At 35.3% G+C, this 22,542-nt stretch overlaps 1 protein-coding gene across 1 annotated transcript in view; it reads left to right on the forward strand.

Annotated features, from left to right (window-relative positions):
* Positions 1-22,542, forward strand: part of SEMA3E (semaphorin 3E) — a 274,076-nt gene that overhangs the window by 1,468 nt on the left and 250,066 nt on the right. The window lies entirely within an intron of this gene.

Consider the following 22,542-nt stretch of genomic DNA (forward strand, 5'->3'; position numbering starts at 1 on the left):
GCATTTAGTCATAAATAAATGATCAAATGATAGCTTTTGCATCAAGGTCCTTAAAAGCCAGTCATGAATAGGTTTGATGACCCTTCCTATAAACAAACAAACAAGCAACAAACAAAACCCATATCTATGAAAGTGACTTTGCTGACTTAAAAGTTTTTTGAAATAAATTTTCAGGAAAGAAGTATTTGTTATCATTAATCATTGAGACAGATAATAGATGGAATAGTGAAAATTACATAAGAAACATTTTTCAATTGTGTAAGCTTTTAAATTGTCTCCCACTGTAGAAAGTATCCTGTATTTTTAAAATGAGTATAATCTTTTTTTTTAAGTGTTATTATTTATTTTATTTTATTTTATTTTTAAACTTTACAATATTGTATTGGTTATGAGTGTAATCTTTACCAGAAGGAGAAACCAAACAGGAGGCCGCAATTTTAATGACACTTTTTTTTGTTGTTTTTTTATTGGACAATTATCAGTTGATTTGATTATAGAAATGTCTCATTTTAGAACAGCTAAAAATCTGTGGATATTTTCTTAGTTTAAATAGATTTCTGATATTACTCCGAAGTATGTAGCATAAATTTAAGAAACACTTGACCCTGCATTTGTAAAGTATTTAAAATATAGTGCCTAGAATTGGTACAGTTTATTTGATTTGGAAAGATGTATTATGGTATGTACCAACATACATATTCCTAAGAAGGTAAGATCAAATATACCTAAATGCTAAAATTTGATGTGATGGAATATGGACACATAAGGATGTCAGAGAAAGAAAACATAATAATGGATTCTTTTTCTATTGTAGACAAGTGGATAAGCTGCCAAATTTGTCAAGTTACCATTCTGCTATGCATGGTATCAACCTTCTATACTTTATTACTCTGATGCTTATTTTTTTGATAGCTCAATATCAGTGTTTCCAGAGATATCTCATTTTAATATTTTTCCTTGGGGAACTTCTAATTTAGTCAGAGCATACCAGAACTCTGGTACATAATGTTGTCATCAGCCTCATCTTCAACACATCTCTCTTGATCAGAGGAGTAACTGTAACTGATTTTACGAGTTGTGTTAAGTGATGTGGGAGGACCAATGCTTGTATCTATGGATACTAAACTGAAAACTGCCGTAAGATTTCCTCTTGGCTTTTCTTAACCTTTTGATTTAATGGCACTAGCTGAAAATGTGCAATGTTGTGCTTTTATATAAAGATAGTATAGAGTTACCTGAAAATACGATGTTCCCACCTGTGCAGTTTAATTGCCAAAGTCAGTTTCGATATCACACCAGAAATGCAACCCGAAGCAGCAAATGCCTCCTGCACTGCAGGTGTTTCATTGAAAGGGAAGCACAGAATTGTCAGAGTAGGGACATTCTGTCCCATTAATACAGTAAAAATAACACATTCACCTCTCTACACTTCAGAATCAATGGACAATTTTAGCAGTGTCCAAAAACTGGGGACAGAATATTTTAGAGTATACTCTTTTGCTATCATAAATGATATCCAAATAGGTGAAATTTTAGTAGTCAGTAAATTAGGTAAATGAATGTATGGTCATTAAAAATAAGATACATGAGACATAAGTAATCTAGCACCTTTGCACTGCTGCCTGACTCCCTGTGGAGAAATCCAGTAAGGCTTCCTGGAGGTGGTCTACTAGATATATCTAGGGATTCATTTCATAGCAATGGTCTATGCCATGTGGGAAAACGACAAGCATCTTTCTTATATCTTTCATTATCAAGATGGTGCTGGAGACCACAAGCCTCGTGTTTCTTCCCAAAGAGGAGGGGAAGGTCTCAGTGTCATATATTAATATAAAGCTTTAATTAAATTATATAAAAATATGTTCAGAAAAAAAGTATCCAGGAATTGCCCTTTTTCCTCTCTCCTTCATTCTTCTCTAACCTTGGAAGTGGCATGTTCTTCAACAGAGCTTGAAAGGAGAAGACCATCAGGATCAAAAGGGAGAAAAGGAGGTGAGGGAGGCGGACAAAGTAGAACATTGGGATCAAATATGGAGCATCTTATAGCTTATTCCTCATGGCTCTCCACCCACAGTGGGATTATATTGAATTCTTCCCTCTTCTGCTGAATATCCACTCTACTCTGATATTAAGCAAAGATGCTAACTAAAGGCAAGCCTTGTAAATAAAGAAATGAAATTTGCTTTTATTGAGGCCATACATATATCTTTGAATGCCTTTTACAGGTTCGGGATAAATTGGGTTAACCAAAACATACAAAGATAAAATGGCAAGATTTTGTCCTGCCCTATCAGAATGTTCAGTCAAGATATGGGTTGAGATTAACTATGTCAGACAAGTATTTGAAAGTTTCTGAACAGTTAAGAATTTATCACCAGTTTTATAGCCAATACCCTAAAGAGGATAATTTTGATATAATTAGTATGCATTTATAATATTCTACCCAAGGATGTCTTTGAAAAGTAGCTATAAGCCTTGTGAGAATGAAGGCAAGAGAATAGAGGGAGAGGTGTCCTGGTGGATTCAGGCACTTCCCTCTGCTGATGTCTGGTCTCTCCTTACTTTCACCATCCTGCATTAATGAGGTTACAGGGAAGGCAAAAATATAGCCTTCCTGATAATAGAGCTTGAAGAAGAAAAAAAACAAATGAGGAAAGAAGCCCATGTCAAAGAAGAAATCCCAGTGCATGTGGAAAGTCCCAGAAATGCAGTCAAGGGAGGTTCCAGATGGGGTAGGTGTTCAAAGACCCCAGAAGGGATTTCACAATTGCAGAAGCCAAGAAGAATGGCTGCTGATAAGCAGAGGGTGTTATCCCAGGATGTTTGATGAAAAGATAGCTAAATAAAGACATAAATATGGCAGAAATTAAACAGTGAAAGTCACTCAGGCTTGTCCGACTCTGGGACCCTATGGACTGCAGCCCACCAGGCTCCTCTGTCCATGGGATTCTCCAGGCCAGGATACTGGAGTGGGTTGCCACGCCCTCCTCCAAGGGAGCGTCCCAGGAAGTGAGCCCGGGTCTACTGCACTGCAGATGGATTCTTTATCATCTGAATCACCAGGGAAGCCCAAATATGACAGAGGATCATTGCTAAAATATGTTGATATTATAAATGTAGATTTGAGCATTGAATACATATCTATATGTATAAATATGGGATAGTATTAACTAGTCTATCTGTATTTTAATATTATAAGCAATTAAATGAATATTTTTCATAGTTCAGAGAGCTCAGATTTGAAGTGAGAGGTCTCTACTCCAGCTATAATCTTTCCAATTATACTATTGGTAGTTATCTGTGCCTCAGTTTCCTTAATTTGAAAATAGTGATAGTACTGATATTTTTCACTGGGTTTTTGAGAAGATCAAAACAGAACAATAATACTATAAAGCATACTTTATAACCTAAAAATTATCTTATTGATGTTTCCTGAAGACTGATAGAAATGAGAATATTAGAAGGAAACATATTCTAAAGATAAAAAAACTTTTGGAAATGCCTTAAGTTTGGATATCAAAAAATCCCAGCATCTATAATGCTAGAATAGATGACAGCAAAATTTGGTTGTGATTTGCATAAAATTTGTAATCTATCCTGAATGCATTCACTCCAAATCCCATTTCATACCTTTGACCTCTACTTATAGTAATTTATAAGATAATTACATCATCTGTATATTCCAAGATTCATGGTCAATATTTTTGCAATAGAAGTCTGCATATATCTATTTATTATGCATACTCACCTTACATCACACATTTTAGAATTGTTTTTCCATTTATACAAAAAAAATGAGATAAAATTCTAGGATAATACAATAATAAATAAGTTTTGAATGATTATCCTAGAGGTTGTAGTATTTATTTTATATCCAGGGCCAGTTGAAAAAAGGCAGTGACTGAGCCAGTTTTTCCTGAACTGGCTCATAGCTTGGGTTTCTCAGCCAGTAACTAGGTACTAGCAATAATGACATTAGTTACACATCCCTGTGTGGTTAATAAATAAAACTGGTTATAAGGCATGATTCATAAAGTAGTTTCAAAGGATCCAGGGGTGAATACAAACCAGATATCCGGATCTCCATGAGGGAGAGTTAGTGAGAATTAATTGATAAGTTTATTAAGAAACAGTTTATATTTGAAAAAAAAAAAAGAAGCCACTGGGTAAGATGAAAGGATTACAGTAAGTTTTGTTGAGTTTTTTTTACACAGAATGTACTTTTCATAGAAGTCTATATAAGGATTTTAAATAACACTATTCTTTGTATTTTCATCTGTTACAAATATTGCTCGTGTATCACAGAAATGCACCTGGATAATCAAAAGCTTCAGAATGGCTCTATGAATTATTCAGTTCATATGTATATGTTGAGTATGACAGTGAGAAAACAGTTATCTTTAATGTAAAATAGGGTGAGGGGAGGTCAGAATTAGAGAAAGTTGTAAATAAATGGATTGGAGAAGGAAATGGCAACCCACTCCAGTGTTCTTCCCCCAGGGACGGGGAAGCCTGGTGGGCTGCCGTCTCTGGGTCGCACAGAGTCGGACACAACTGAAGTGACTTAGCAGCAGAAGTAGTAAATAAACGGCGCCAATTTTGGACCAAAAAATGATTTAGTCATATAAAATCATGTCTCAAAAATTTTGTGAAGACTGTGTTCTATACATAATAAAAAACCAATACTTGTTCTTGACTTAAAAAATACATGCAGTAATCATGTTGTCACAATGGAATATTCTTTCAAAAATTTATGTTACAGTGTTATTTTATTGTCCATGTCAGATTTGTCATTTAATGAGGGTATTTCATAGAGATGGTCTCTCTTCCTGTCTGGGATAAGATGACTTGGTGGCCCCAGTTCTATGACCACATAATAAAGCACCAAACATCAAATTGGTCATTGCTAGTGAAAATTATTGTTAGCAATCTTCTAAGTAGTTTTCTTTCATCAAAGATATCTGTTGGAATCATCCTGGGGGGTTCTTAGTGGGAGAGCATACAAAGATTTACACAAAAGATTTACTTTATCTTTGTGTGTGAAACTCTTCTGTGGTTTAGTAGAGGAATTTAGTCTGCAGGAATCCAGAAATGGCACTTTGTATGCATGCATGCCCCTTCATACATAGCCACTGCAGTGTTAAAATGGTCTAGTAAGTTCAGTCTCAGAGAATTTAAAAGAAAACAAAACTGAAATTATACCACTTACAACATTTTCCTAACGGCATAAAGATTTCGATTATTTTCTTGGTTTCAGTAGAAGGATCAATTGCTATTAGTAGTCTTTAGCACAACATCTGATACTTTGGAATATCATATAAATTATACAAAGGATGATGATTATTTTAATGGAGAATTTTTTCCAAGTATGGTTTTACATAACATTTGGAGCGTAAGAGAAACTATCAGTGTCATTAGTTATTTCTTGGGCTTAAGCAAGCATTATTCTTTGTACTCATGTTAAGGATGATAATGACAAGACTGGGTATTTTATCAGCTGGATTTTCTGGACTATGAATGAAAAAGATATGTTAATACCTCATTTGAACCAAGTATTATAATTTCTGATAGTGGAGAACATTTTCTGTCAGAGAATGTGATGATTTCAAAAATAGGAATGTTTGTGGAATTGATAAGTTGATTTCCTATAGCCCTGGTGGGTGGTCAAAGCAATTGGTGGCTTGGGTCCAATGCGTAGTTCAGAATATTCCCACCATAAGACCCCATTGCCCTGGTAACTTTGACTCTACAACTAGTATGGAAAAGGAAAAGAGAAATTCATGACTTGCCTGATTTCTAGGGCTTAAAAATATATTTCTGCTTCTATCTTTAATCATCACTGTTTTCTGGTCAAGGACTTAGCTCATAGCCTTGGCACAGTGCACATAGAAAAGTAGTTTAGTCCCAAGAATTACAAAACACTCTCGCATTCTAATGTCAATAGCCTAAAAACTCTAGATTTTGGATGTTGCTTATGGCTGCATGACTTGAGAAAGTTACTTATCTTTTCTGGGTATGAATTTTCTCATTTTTAAAATGGGATAATATTTAACTTGCAGTATCATGAAAGAATTACATGAGATACTGCAAATTAGTGTGGTAAATACTTTAGCTTTAGGAAGGTTTTCATAAATTACTCATGAATCAGAAGAGGTTCAGGGAGAATTAGCCTACTCTTGTTCCCTTTTTTATTCTAAAAGCAATCATGAGTTAATTATTAACTTAACCTCTTAAAATAAGGGAAAATCTTTAATCAGTTTTTTTTTTTTTAACTTGAAAGCAAAGTTTTTTGGTTTTCTTTTTAAATGAAGTCCACCTGTAAATGGAGTAGATGACTGGAAAGAAAATAGGATTTTGGTATCTGTTATGCTTGTAAGTTACCATAAGGTTATTTTATTGATAAATTAAGGAAAGTTGGAACTTTATCTGATGGCACTTTGGAGACAAGAGACCAAAGCCGTAAAATAAACAGAAGTTACTAACAAAGGTAATTGTAGACCCAGCTTTGTAAGACACAATGGAACAGATATTACTAAGAGCAGATCACACTGTCAGAAGTTAAACCAAACAGTGGCCTGTAAGCAATCAGCCCAACATACATTGTTTGCTTTGAAAGGGGGAGAAAGCTTTCTATTCTACCTTTCCCCTGGACAAACAGGTAAGGTATATGCTGCCGAGCACAGTTCCTTACCCTTAGTAGGTGTTCAGTCAATGTTCATTGACCAGGTATGTGAATAAAGCACAATTGATTTAGAGCAGCCTTTTTTTTTTTTTTTTTTTTTAAGAAATGCCTGATACTTGGGTGGGGTGAAGAGTACCAAAGAAACTAAGGAATCCAGAAGAAATATTTATGGCTCCTTTGATAAAACATACATGAGGAGAAAGGCTGGGGCTTTCTCTGCCTGTTCACCTTCCTTCTCCTCAGCTTTGCATTGTGTGGAGCTGCTGGGGCCTCCAGACACCTTCCAACAGGTCAACATATTCTCTAATCTATAATCAGTCCTCTTTAAAACAAAACAAAACCTACTTTTTGATGCTCTTGTCATTCTTGAACGATCACCACAACCACTTCCTTTACTTCTCTATCATTTGTTTCTTTGACTTCTCAATGTTGTCACCAACCCCCTTCTCTCTTATTCTCCCCACCTTTATTTTCCAGATAGATATTATGATTTCTTCCCTACTTTAAGCCAAAGGTGAAATGAAAGCATTTTAAGTGAATGATGTCTATTTACTGGTCTGAGTTTACCTGAGTGTTTATTTTATTGGCTAGTTCAATGAATAGAAGACATAACTTTACTCATTAGGTATTAAAAATGTGTTGAAATGTATGGCTAGGAAATGATGAAATAGTAAATAGCTTACTAGTGACTTGGACAACTTACCCTGTTTGTGTAACCAGAGGGTGGTTGATGTTCCCAGTACCATGACACTGCGGGGACTGGAAGGGGAGAATTAGGGTCCTGAGCAGAGCCTGCCAGCCTGTTCCCACTGTGGATAATGTTGAGCTTAGTGTAAAAATATTAATTATGTAAAACTATCTATTTCCAGGTAGCTTTGGTTCATTTTCTCTGAGTTATGATTTTTTAACTCATTGAAACCACAATAGACAGGGTGTTTTACGTACAGGATAGAGCAGAAGAGTAGCATCCCTAAGGCTATGTCTCAGTGGTGACTTTAGGTGGCGCAACCAACTCCAGAACCAGAAAAGAACAGCAGCAATGAAAATAGGAATAAAAACGTGAGGGGTCAGTTGGGGACATTGACCTTTTCCCTCCTGACTAGTTTCCTCCCAGGAAATGATGGGAACTGAGGAGAGCTTTAAATTCAAAGCTCAGGATGCACTGTGGAAATAAAGCGAAGAGGAAATGTGCTGACCGTGTTGCATATAGCTATTCACTCCTGCTGATTGCTTTTTTCCTAACCCTGAGTCAAAAATTTATCACGGACCATGTGATTTCAGAGATCCTTTCCAATTCTAGAAATGTAGGTCTCTTTACTTCTCCTCCCAGACCTCCCAGCGTGTCTCATTTCTCCAAAACACTTTGAACGTTTTATTAGGAGACAGCCTGTGCTAGTGGAAAGAGTATGTATGGATTCAGAGTTTTAAAAAATCCTAGATTTGAATCTACAGCTTATTCTATTTGATGTCATATTATTGATGCTAAATCATGAACTTCTTTGGAGGCTTAATTTCCTCATAAGTACACAGGAACTAATTTCTATCTCATGTGATTGTTGTAGAAAATAGAAATATACCATGGAGATGTAGGATACTGTGAAATAATGACATTATATTTTCTGACTTATGTGTCTTTAACTATGTTTTAACATCCTTGAGGGCAAGGAGTATTTTTTTGGTGAGATCCTTGTGGGCAAAATAAAGGGACTTAATCAGATCATTCCTAAACGCTGGAGGTTTAGTATCTACTGAGTAAAAACAAAACAAACAAACAAACAAAAGTTTTATGATTGTTTTTGGCTTCCATGTTATGGTCAAAATGACAAAAGTTTATTTCTTTAAGAGGTAGAGCTACTGCTGAATAATCAACCTGAGAGAGGCTTAGTTGAGCTTCATCTCAGAGGAGATAATATTACTTATGATACTTTTCTTACACTCTTCCTCCAAAGTAGGGGCTGAGAGGAGATAGACACTGGGATTAATCCAGTGCTGTACAAAGTGTCCGGGACTGGCAACATTAGCATCCCCTGTGAGCTACTGAATTAGACTGTTGTTCAGTCATCAAGTCATGTCTGACTCTTTGCGACCCCATGGACTATAGCATGCCAGGCCTCTGTGTCCCTCACCATCTCCTGAAGTTTGCCCAAGTTCCTGTCCATCGCACTGGTGATGCCATCCAACCATCTCATCCTCTGTCACTCTCTCCTGCCTTCAATCTTTCCCTGCATTAGGGTCTTTTCCAATGAGCTGACTGTTCACATCAGGTGGCCCAAGTATTGGAGCTTCAGTTTCAGCATCATTCTCTCCAATGAGTATTTAGGATTGATTTCTTTTAAGATTACTTGCTGGGCAAAGGGCTTTCAAGAGTCTACTCCAGCACCACAATTTGAAAGCATCAACTCTTTCACGCTCTGCCTTCTTTATGTTCCAACTCTCACAAGTGTACGTGATTACTGGAAAGACTACAGCCTTGAATATAAGGACCTTTGTTGCAAAGTGATGTCTGTGCTTTTAAACACACTGTCTAGGTTTGTCATAGCTTTCCTTTCAAGAAGCAATTATCTTCTAATTTCATGACTACGGTCACTATCCACAGTGATTTTAGAGCCCAAGAAAAGGAAATCTGTCACTGCTTCCACCTTTTCCCCTTCTATTTGCCATGATGTGATGGGACCAGATGCCATAATCTTAGTTTTGTGTTTTTGTTTTTTTTTAATACTGAGTTTTAAGTCAATTTTTTCACTCTCCTCCTTCACCTTCAGCAAGATGTTCTTTAGTTCCTCTTTGCCTTCTCCCATTATAGTGGTATCATCTGCATATCTGAGATTGTTTATATTTCTCCTGGTAATCTTGATTCCAGCTTGTAACTTATCCAGCCCGGCATTTCTCATGATGTGCTGTACATGTAAGTTAAATAAAAGGATGACAATGAACAGCCTTATCATGCTCCTTTCTCAATCCTGAACCAGTCATTTGTTCCATACAAGGTTCTAACTGTTGCTTCTTGTCCCACATACAGATTTTTCAGGAGATAAGTAAGATGATTTGGTATTATCATCTCTTTAAGAATTTTCTGTGGTTTGTTATGATCCAAAGAGTCAAAGGCTTTAATGTAGTCCATGAAACAAAGGTAGATGTTTTTCTGGAATTCCCTTGTTTTTTCTATGATCCAGTGAATCTTGGCAGTTTGATCTTTGGTTCCTCTGCCTTTTCTAAACCCAGCTTGGATGTCTGGAAGTTCTTGGTTCACATAATGCTGAAGCTTGGCTTGGAGGATTTTGAGTATAACCTTACTAGCATGGGAGATGAGTGCAATTATCTGGGTTTGAACATTCTTTAGCACTGCTCTTCTTGGGAATTTGGATAAGGATTGACCTTTTCCAGTTCTGTGGCCACTTCTGGGTTTTCCAAATTTGCTGACATATTGAGTGCAGCCCTTTGATAGCATCATCTTTTAGAATTTTAAATAGCTCTGCTGGAATTCCATCACCTCCACGAGCTTTATTGCCAGCAGTGCTTCCTAAGGTCCACTTGACTTCACACTCAATTCTGGAGGCTTGCTGAGTCAGTAATTCTGGGGCTCAGGATTCTGTGTTTTAACAAACCCTGCAGGGGATTCTTTTATTTTTATTTTTTTTTTATTTTTGGAGGACAGTTGCTTTACAATGTTGCTTTGGTTTCTGCCATATATCAACATGAATCAGTCATAGATATACATATGTCCCCTTCCTCTTGAATCTCCCTCCCACCTCCCACCCCATCCCACCCCTCTAGAGAGTCACAGAGGACAAGGCTGAGCTCCCTGTACTATACAGCAACTTCCATTAGCCATCTGTTTTACACAGGGTAATGTATATATTTCAATGCTACACTCTCTCCTTCCCTCGCTGTATGCACAAGTCTGTTCTCTATATCTGAGTCTCTATTCCCTGCAGGGAATTCTTAATGCACTCTTAAGCATGGGAAATACTAGGCTAAGTGTTTGGGATGATGCTACAGAGGAGCCTTGCTTTCATCTTAACTTTTTCATTTTTCCTCCTTCAGATCTATCACCCAGATATATCATAAGTGACAGCAGGTTAAGGTGTTATTTATTTAAATTTCCAAATTACAGCCTTAATTTCAAAAATATATTTAAATTCATAAATATCGATTATTTGCCATTCTCTGCCTATTATGTTTTTCTATTAAATAAGATATATATATATAGTATATACAGTTATTGATAATCATTTAACATATAAATTAAATCTGTTTTTAATAATTTTTCATGCATAAACTGTGACACATGGTGCTATCATTGAGTTTAGATAAGAAAACATTTACAATTAGTGGATTGTGGAAAAGCATTTTGTAAGATTCCAGGTATCCTTTATCTCTCAATGGAAAGTTTTCTCTGACTAATGAAGCTAGGTGCACTTCATTCCTGTTACACATCCTGATCTTTCCCTTAATGGATTCAGAAGTTTCTATATCTTTTTAATAGTTATTCACTCAATCATTCACTTAATACATAACTATTTGTTGAGCTTCTTCAGTGTTTTAGATACTAGGCATCATGCTAGGAATTTTAGAATAAAAAACATAGGAATGGAATTTAGTGTACTGGGTTGTAGCCTGGAATAGTGCAAAAATATTAGTAAAAATTAAGGAAATCTGAATGGAGTATGAGTTTTAGCTAATAATAATGTATCTATGTTAGCTCATTAACTGTGACAAATGTACCACACTAATGTAAACTGTTAATAACAGAGGAAACTGGCAGTGGGTTTATGGAAACTTTTATACTAGTTTCACAACTTTTCTGTAAATCTAAAACTATTCTAATATTAAAAGTTTATTAAAAGACACACACACACACACACACACACACAAACACACACACACACAGTGCCTCTACCCAAACCCTTTCTCCAAGAAGCTTAAGACTAGTTGTAAAAAGAGACAAGTTGTGATAAAGCAGGATTTTTTTTTTTTTTTTTTTAACATACTAAAGGTTAGAACAAAGTGCTACAGAAGCGTGGAGTGGGGGATGAAACAACCAGAGCTCAGTCTGGGACGTAAATAGGAGGAGACTGCTTGAAAAACAATGAGCAAACTGTGTGTCTTAGACCATCCTGCCACCATTCCTGCTAAGCTTCCAGTGCCACCCCTCTACATATAATACACTGTCTCCTCCTAGACAAATAGGTATCTAATTAACTGAATTTCATTTATTCATAGTTATACTACTGGTAGCATCACAAGCGCTCTCTATTCATGTTAAATTAAATGGCCTCATTTCTATATGACTTTAAGGAATTGTTATTTTCTTTGCATGACTAATATGAGATTAATACACATTCATGAGTAGATTTTGAAAGTTTTGAAGGCAAGTATATTGCATTTTATTGTTTAAATCCTTAGAATCTAACAAATTTAAGGTACTTAATAAATTTGGACTGTGAAGAAAGCTGAGCACCAAAGAATTGATGCTTTTGAACTGTGGTGTTGGAGAAGACTCTTGAGAGTCCCTTGGACTACAAGGAGATCCAACCAGTCCATTCTAAAGGAGATCAGCCCTGGTGTTCTTTGGAAGGAATGATGCTAAAACTGAAAGTCCAGTACTTTGGCCACCTCATGCGAAGAGATGACTCATTGGAAAAGACTCTGATGCTGGGAGGGATTGGGGGCAGGAGGAAAAGGGGACAACAGAGGATGAGATGGCTGGATGGCATCACTGACTCGATGGACGTGAGTCTGAGTGAACTCCGGGAGTTGGTGATGGACAGGGAGGCCTGGCGTGCTTTGATTCATGGGGTTGCAAAGAGCCAGACATGACTGAGTGACTGAACTGAACTGAACTGAACTGAATAAATTTATCATACCTATTTCACTTAATGTAAAAATATTTCATTATGTCTGAAAGTGAAAGTGAAAGTCTCCTGATGTACTTTTATGTCCAACTCTTTGCAAGCCCATGGACTATACAGTTCATGCAATTCTCCAGGCCAAAATACTGGAATGGGTAGTCTTTCCCTTCTCCAGGGGATCTTCCAAACCCAGGGATCAAATCCAGATCTCCTGCATTGCAGGCAGATTCTTTACCTGCTGAGACAGAAGAGAAGCCCAAGGATACTGGAGTGGGTAGCCTCTCGCTTCTCCAGAGGATCTTCGTGACACAGGAGTTGAACCAGAGTCTCAATTCTGCAAGCTGATTCTTTACCAACTGAGCTATCAGGGAAGCCCCTTATTATGTCTATTCACATTAGTATTATCTATCTTCATTCTTTTTTTTTTCACATTTTATTTATTTATTTATTTATTTTATTAGAGGCTAATTACTTTACAATATTGTATTGGTTTTGCCATACATCAACATGAATCCGCCACAGGTGTACACATGTTTCCAATCCTGAACCCCCCTCCCACCTCCCTCCCCATACCATCCCTCAGGGTTATCCCAGTGCACCAGCCCCAAGCATCCTGTATCCTGCATCAAACCTGGACTGGCGATTCGTTTCTTATATATTATACATGTTTCAATTCCATTCTCCCAAATCACCCCCCCCCCCCACAGAGTCCAAAAGACTGTTCTATACATCTGTGTCTCTTTTGCTGTCTCGCGTACAGGGTTATCGTTACCATCTTTGTCTGATGCAATATATAACTAGATTCCTAATAAAAAAAAAAGAAAAGATGGCAGAAAGTGAGATGCTGGAACTTGGGGGAGCATTCAGAAGTCAGGAAAAATGATAGGAATACTTCTCTTCTGTCCCTGCTTCAAAATGTTAGGCTCTAGTTTGGCTTCAGGTTTTCTGTTACAAAAGTTATAAAGAGAAATCCAGAACAGCTTTAAAAATTTTCAGAAAATATTCATATTTTATTGAAATAAAGTACACAGTTTAGGCAGAGAGTGGTTTGAATTCATCTGGGTCATTACATGATCAATGTCCCATTTCAGTTACCTATTCTTCCCATTAGCCCCAGTTGAGATCTTCCAGCGTCCAGTATAGAATCTCATTTGTGTCTAGAGTGATGAATGATGAAAAGAGAGACAAGTAATACATGCAATCAAGTGACAAAGCCAAAAGCCTAGTCAGGACTTTGAAAAACACAGCAACTTACCTACAGTTTTGTTTTTAAAGGATGCCCTAAATGATCAAAAGCAAGAATGTTTTTCATTTTTATCAGTTAATCCCTGTGCAGAGGTTATTTTATGAATAATTGGACTATGCTCCCTTTTTGTTTTGTTAATTGATTAAATTTTAAAAGCATAGCTATCGGTAATAATACTATGAGAAGAATAAACAATTGTTACCAGTTTTATAATTATAGTTAGCTTATGTAAGATATTTTCCAACCAAAATTATTTGGGAAAGAACCAATTAAAATTTTGACTACGGAAAAAAATTACTTTATTGGGTATAAACCTTACAAAAATTGACAACATATTTTGAATTATTGTACCTCTGAGTTTTTTTAGTACCATATGAATTAATCAAATATAATACACCTAATGAAAAAAAAGAAATTAATGGACATAAATAGAAATGTCATAAATAAATTCAGGTGAAAACACACATTTGTCACTGCCTTTTACTATAAAGAGTACAAGAGTAATATGTTTTGTAAAGAAAACATTGGGTAAAGTAATGGAAAATAAAAATTAAAGTAGCTCTTTCATTATTGATCAAAATGACATAACTAATTTTTCCTTACCAAAAAAAAAAAAAGAGAGAAAGGACATAAAAAGGAAATTTCAAGTTTGACACTATTACAATGCATAGATGCTATACATATTTCTGGTCAGATGAATGATATCTAACAGATACTTTATAATTGCTTAAAATGGGTTCTAGGATATTGAGCTTGCTGGCTCTTTAAGGGAGGGTCTGCATAAACTTGAGTTAAGCATATGGTGAATTCTTAGAATAGTTATACTACCCCATGTTTAAAATTTAAATTAAAAGGAAAAGAATTTTTCAAAGTCAAATGTTAGAATTTTAGTTGTTGGCATGTTCAATTGCCCATAAAATTGCACCTTCCCATTAATAAAGGAACACAAAATATTCTATTTTTGTTCATCTAGAATGAAGAAAAATAAAGGATGGGATTTTGAAATACTGGAATGGATATTATGAGCCACCCCAAAAATACCAGTTTTGTTACTTTATTGCTCCAGTTATGGGAAGGTAATATGTTTAAGGGCTTCCCTGGTGGCTCAGTGGTAAAGAATCTACCTGCAATGCAGGAAATGCTGCTTTGATCCCTGAGTTGGGAAGATCTCCTGGAGAAGCACACGGCAACCCATTCCAGTATTCTTGCACAGAGAATTCCATGGACAGAGGCTCCTGGCAGGCTGCAGTCCATAGGATCACAAAGAGTCAGACATGAGTGAAGCAACCAAGCATGCATGCACGCAGCACACACGATATGTTTAAACTTCACGTTAATATATTTTGACTTCCTAGTAATTCCCCAAAGCAAAACTCTATTACAATAATATTTAAATAACCATAGAAAGAAGAAAAATATTACAGTTAAGTCAGTTATGCTTATAATTAAAAAACTATAATTGTATCTTTGTCATTAAAATTCTTAGAAATAAGACAAAAGTTATGTGCTGGGCACTGCTTTTGACAGATTTTTTTTGCCAAATGTTTTTTGCTTGCTCCAAAATGTGTATGCCCAAACTGCAGTCTGATATATTTTAGGATTGTAGAAGAATTTTTCATATTTGGAGAAAAAAAATGGAAGTTTCTAAGATGTCAATACAATTGAGCAAGAATAAAAATGAAAAATAAAATTAGAAAATTGATACCAATTAGAAAGTTTACATGCAAATCCAGCAATGATCACTCAGAAGCACATTTAGATGCCTTCTATAATATTGGTCTTAGAGGATGTTAAATAGAGTACTAGGATTTTATTACATGCATTTATGCTTTGGAATATGTGGTTATGTTTACTACACATTTACATTTCTATGTTAGTGAGCTATGTAACAGCACATTTTTTTTTTAGATTGGAAATGCCATTTGCCCATTTTAGTCTGCTAATTTATACCCATTGTTTAATTAGAACAGACCTTGATATTGCTTAATTTTTGAACATCCAGAATTCTGGTAATATGAGAAAATATATACAAAATTTGTCTTTAGTAAATTTTGCTCATGATGAAATAAACTCTTGCCAGCAAAAGCATGACTATAGGGCATACTCTCTCTGTGAATGGTTTGCGAGTACTGCAGTTTGGCTGCTGACAGCTCGGTTGCACTTCACTTCTGAGGCTCTCTTAGCTAGGCTCTGAGTTTCCATTTACTCTCCTAGCCACCGAAATTTCCTTTTGTCTTCACTGATGGTTTTTTTCCTCTTAACAAATAGGCCCAGCTGCTACTACAGCCGGTTGCCCACACTCCCCCATACTGCTCTTGCTGAGGATGGCAGCCAGAGTAAAGAATAACAGCTGGGATTGGCTTACTTTGGCATCTAAATAATTTTGGGTGGGTCCATTCCTAACTTTATTATTTCATTTAATTTCCTAATCTTTCTTTCTGCTGAACTTCTAAAAAATTGGTAAATGATGTTTTTTCCAAAATGTTTTCCTCATCTGGATTTGACTGTTTTATACCTGGCTGCTCAAAATGGTTCATTTTGCACATTGTTATTTTTTCCACTTCTCAGCACCATTTAGAAAACAATTGCAGCAGAAGCAAATTTATTCACGTGATCTTGGACAAGTTACTTAAACTTTTTCTGACTCAAAGAGGCAAATGATAAATAGTCCCTATGTCATTAATTGTCTTTGATACGGATTAAATGAATGAACATTTGAATGCAGGTAGAACACTGGCTGACACATAGTAAATGCTATTTGATGAAAAGTCAGAGAGAGAGAGAGGGAAAGAGAGCATATGAAAGTAAGGATGGAGCAAGAGGGAGGGGAGAGAAAAAAATGAGGGAAAGGAAAGAGAGGGAAGAGTGGAAGGGAGGGACAGAGGGAGGAATCACTGCTGGAACGTGGAAAAACCAATAACTACACGTGCACAATTAAGACCTGTATTTCACACTTAGCATTTCACATATCTTATTCTGTAGCCTTCCCCCAAAATCAATAATTAGAAAAAAGCTGGAGTTTAGGAAAGTGTGTGGAATTTTACCCAAATCAGAGAAGTTTATTGAAGGTAGGAATTTTAGTGATTTAATCCTATTCATGGCATCGAGACAGGTGGTCAGACACATTTTTCACTTTGAATTTGTACATTCTCATGGAAAGGAAAATCATTGCCTGGGAAGGAGGTCCATTCCAAGTTTTGAATCTTCTGATAAAGAGAAAAGTATTTACATACCTAATCCCAAATCTATCTTACTGTATCTTCTACTGTTTCGCTTTGGTTCTTTCCTCTAATAAGATTATAAGTCACAACAGACCTCCAAATGTTTAGAAATAGTTCTCATGCCCTTTGTCGGTGGGTGAATGTTCCTTGCATGGTTGTCCTGATTGATATCAGTGTTCTGATCAGGCCCCTCTTTGTTAATTTCCCCTTTAAAATGGAGCACCACAATCAATACTGAAGAGATGCCCTCCTTGTTCACAAAATAGTGCCACTGCTAACTGGTGTCTTTTATTTATTAAAGCCACCTGAGTTGACAGTAGCTTATTAGGCAAATATGCCAGCCTATTGGTTTATGTTGAGATGACTGTCAGTTCTTCTAAGGGCTTTTCACATAGACTCTAAGCCAGCTCTTTCCTTTATTTCACACTTGTGGTTTATTTGTTAAAGATAAGGAAAACCCTCTCCTATACTCTGCTGTGCAGAATGTGAATCAGAAGCAGAGTAACAACAGCCTGTGGTGCCCTGGGCAAAACCTGTAGTTAAACATTCCTAAATTCAGGCTGTTTCTGCTATTATGTATTTTCACTTAATTTTCTTAATACCAGTGCCCACTTTTATTGTCTTTAGGAAACTATTCGCTAGTTAGGAATGATAAAACTTGCATTCGTTGTAGAAATTCTTTAAAAATATTTTTAAAAATTTAAATATACATTTTATGGGTTCATTTTTGTTTCAATTTTTATTTTATTTTTTAGTATAAATTTATTTATTTTAATTGGAGGCTAATTACTTTACAATATTGTTTGGAAGAAGTGTAATGTAGATAAAAGACAATTTTTAAATTAGAAAATATAAGAATGTATGCTTTTGGCTTTCAAGGATTGTGTAGACCAGTTAAGTGTCATTGCTAATTTTCTATGTAAGTATTATGAAATAATCTATTTCATATAGTAAATAAAACATTCATTTGAAATTCTTTAATATGAAGAAATAAAATACAATCTTTCTTCACTGCTGAAATAAATAAGAGATTTTTAAATGTCTTAAAATTTTTTATTTAAAAAGAGTCTGTAATGATCACCACAACAGAATAACAGAATTAAAATACCATCATAACTATGATCACTTGATTTTATAACTTTAATTTGCTGTCATTTTGTATATTTCCCAATCTCTCTGGGTATTTGTAGAAAACCTTGTGATTTGAAAAAATGACGCATATGACTTTTCAGAATGATTTTTTTCATTAACTCCATGTAAATCAAACAGTAAGTTCTATAAAAATGTGGAAGACTTAATGTTTAAAAAATTAGCATCATTAAAATTAATTTTTTTAAAAACCTATAAGCTTTTTTTACCAAACTTACTTAGTGTTAAAGGATTAACTTTATCAAATACTCTTTTCCTATATCTCTTTATTAGTTTATAATCTACTTATACTTTTTTGTAATTCTGAATGTAGAGAAAGAATGACTAAGAACAGTGTTGAGTCAAGTGGTAGTCAAGTCCAAAGAACACTGCATTTGTCTGGTCCCACTAATGTTTTTATGGTCCATCTGCTTTATTACTGCAGCCTCTTGACTCATATCTTATTGTCAGTCCAATCTACTCTTCATACTACAAGTAGAGTGATCATTAAAAATGCAAATCTTACTCATTTCAGCTCCCCGTAATAAATCTTTAATGGAAGGCTAGATACTGCTTTTTAGAGAAAACACACTCCTCTTGGCATGGTATACTAGGCTTTTTGTGATCTGAACCCTGTTTCCCCTTTTTTTGCTTTGTATCTTTCTTGAGTTCCAATCTCCAGTAATAACTGAGTTTCATGACATTCTGGGCACCTGTCAAACTTCTCCTTGCTCTGGACCTTTGTATATTGTTTGTGCTTCCTAGAATGTCTTTTCCTTTTGTCTCCATCCTCCCTTCTTCTGCTGCTTACTGTTAATATCTGCTCATTTTTAGGAATTTAGACATGATATACTTTTGCCAGTCATTTTTTAACCTCCACAGCACTCCATGCACTTTACAATTTTTTTTTAACTGTATTCCAATTGTCTATTTATCTATTTAGTTTACTATGGTAAACTCATTAGGTATAGGGATAATATTTTATTCGTCACTATATCACAAACACATTTCACAATATCTAGCAAATAGTAAGAACTTATTAAATACATAGATGAATGTGTTGTGTTGTGGTCAACTTGTCTTTTCTGGCAGTCATTCTACACAAGAAACATGTGGGAAAAGCTATACTTCAGTGGCACAAAAGAATCTTTCTCTACCCCACGAGAGCCACAGATAGCCTGTTCATCCAAATTTATTCACAAATATGGTAACTCCAAACTTATTCACAAATATGATAACTCCAAATTTATTCACAAATATGGTATCCATAAACTTAAACATTTTAAGTTTGAATAATATTATTTTGTTGTTATTGTGAAAGAATACTTTTTAGGGTCTGCTCTACTATATATGAATTCCAGATCAGTATCTTTGTTTGATAAGATCTAATACTTGAAGCAACCTTTTAAAAAACTCATCAGTGATTTACAGCTTCCTATTTCATATAAGCACTTAGTTACCAATGTATCCAAATTATACGTATAATAAAGGAAATGGGAGTCCTTTATACTCTGTAACACAGTTATGGAAAAATATTTGATGAGGAAAAGTATTTTGGAAATATTATGGAAAAATATTTTGACATTCCTTTAAAGTTAACCTCCTTAGAGCATTTATTGGCTTTCATGTGTGAAATGGGAATTGGTCATTCTCAGAGACTTATATGTATATAAATACCACAGCAAAGTGAAGGTAAAGGAACATAAAACATAAAAAAATATATAAAAATATTTTAATGATGGAAAGGAATTGGTAACAACATTTTAAATTAGACTAAAGTATATCTTACAGTTTCTATTTTCCATTTAAAATAATTATTCTTAGCATATATTTTGGAATTTTAACCAAATTAATGTTTAAATGAAGAGTGTAAAGTGTGTCAGTTGGAATTTTTGAAGAATGTTTTCTGACAGAGGTGGGATCTCAGATTGCATCTGGTCTTTAAAAGACAGGTAGGACTTCAAAAGGAAAAATGAGGAGGAGGGAATTACAGACCGATGCAAAGGCAAAAATGATGTGGAAATTGTGGCCTTTTAGGAGAAAGCTGAACTTTAAAAAAAAAAAGAACAGGAAAAACCATTGAGTAAATAGACTGGTGCCATTTTGCCAGATTCTTTCTATTAGAAGATATTGAAATGTGACAAATTTTGACCTTTATAAAATAAAATTTCAAACATAGTTTCTTTTCCTATTCTGGCAAAATGTTCCATCGTATAGCTGGTTATGTCTAATGTGAGATATATGGTATTTCTATTTGATCTAGAATGTGCTTGTACAAAAATTAGGAAGTGAGAAACCAGATTTTTTCTTATATAAAATACTGTATAATACGAATGACAATTGCCTTTGCTACTTACATGAAGCTTTGTAAAAATCCAAATATTTCTGTACCTGTGTGTCACACTTGTTGCCATAGTTCGAAATGTTTTTGCAGTATGTATACTCCTATTTGCCAAAAGCTTAAGAAAATAGACTCACACATAATTAACAGCAGCTACTTACCCCCAAATGAACCTAATGGTAGAAATTATAAAAGCATAGCTTTGGAAAGGCCCTTAACAGATTCTCTAGTTCATGGCCTAGCTTCTTCAAGGGCATACATTTAACCTACAACACAGGTACTTATTGTAGACTTTTTTTTTTTCCTTTTTCTTAATCATGCTAATCCATGTTACTAACTTTAGGCAGGATTGTTTAAAACCTTTCCTGATGAAAAAAATTCCATTTAATAAATAAAGCCCTTGGGAGAGAGAGATTCCACAATAAACTCTTGATATTGAGCAAGGCTTAGTGTTTAGAAAGCTTACTGAAAACAAGCTCTTTATTATGTCTAAGGTAACTCCCCCATGCTTCTGCCATTTTCTTTAGTGTTGTGTGGTTGGTTAACTTACAACAGACTTGTTTTATAGTTAGTTTGCCTTTAGGTGGGAAGGTGTGGGAGTATGTGTGCAAACCTCTCTCCCCAACTGTAAAAAACAATGATAGAGATATATGACGTGTGGCATTATTAAAGTTACTATTTATCACCTTAGAAGTATCATGTCATTTTCATCTGTAAATCAATTTCCTTAAAAACAGAAACAGCCTCCCCTTCCAACTCTCTAGGAGCCCCCATGCTCACTCATGGCTGCCCCCATGATGGTAGAGCCCATCTGAGTCTGTGTTTTCTGTAAGCTGTAGTCTAAGCTCTTGTATTTTCCCTAGGTTTTCCTTATCATCATTGTTTTATCCCTTAATAAAACCATTGTTTTAGATCCCTTAATGCTGCACTGTCTGCTAAGTAAGGTGTTTAGAAACAGGCTTATGTGAATTAAATGCTATCCATAAATAATATAAGCTTTATGACCAGTATATTCACATTTTAGAACTGTTTGGAGACATCAAACCTCAAATTAAAGGTAACAAAGTTAGTAATTTTAGGTTAGTTGTAGAACTCTAAGCTGTACGGCTGTCACTGAACCCCTCAGAACAATGCTGGGCACAAAGCAAGTGCTCAATTATATTAGCTACTGTTATTAGCTGTGATGAAGATGGCGATGGTAATGGTCTTGTCCAAATATGTCAGGGGACGAGCTGTATTGTGTTCATTTGTATTTTCTGCCAGGAATATTGTGTTTTGTTCTAGTCATAGATATATTCAGTACATATATTCATACATGTATTCAGTAAATATGTATTTGATTCAACCAAATAAAATCCTCTACTTAATAATAATAGGAAGTACTTAAACATTTACATTGTTGTGTAGAATCATTTGAACAGTTTATTAATCTTTTGATTCTTCATTGTATGCATGAAAGGATTGCACATCCCTATTTCACCTCGGACGTTCTGTGACTTGCTTTGGCTAATTAAATTAAATCAGAATTGACACGTGCCATTTCTGTGCAAAAACTGTCAGAAACTAAGACCAAGAGTGTAAAGTTTCCTTTCCTGGCCTCAGCAGTCACAGATGCACTTGCCAAGATGAAGGCTCTGATATCCTGGGTCCCGGAGTTACTTGCTAAGCAGGGTCTCACTTGAAGACTTGCCTTGATACATAAACTGAGCTAGAAATAAATGTCTGTTATTTCAAGCCACTGAGATTTCCGGGGTTGTTTTTTTTATTGCATCCTAACCTGTCCTCTCTTGACTGACAATTGGCAACACATTTATTTGGGAAGAAAACATTTTTGCTCCTAGACATGACTAAGCAAACTATTTTCTCTGCATACAAATAAATTATGTTCAGGTGTCACTCTGCCTAACTGATTGTGCCATGCCAACTTTCTCTACACTGCATGTGGTGAAATTCTTTCCTTACAAGGAAGAAACACAGCATCTGTTATATTTGAATAGGAAAACAGCTTCTGGCTGGCTGTCCGCAGTGCTGAATTGGGAATAAAATCTGGCTGGCTGTTTTATCATCTCCTG

This window comes from Bubalus bubalis, chromosome 8, assembly GCF_019923935.1.
Source record: "Bubalus bubalis isolate 160015118507 breed Murrah chromosome 8, NDDB_SH_1, whole genome shotgun sequence".
NCBI lineage: Eukaryota > Metazoa > Chordata > Mammalia > Artiodactyla > Bovidae > Bubalus > Bubalus bubalis.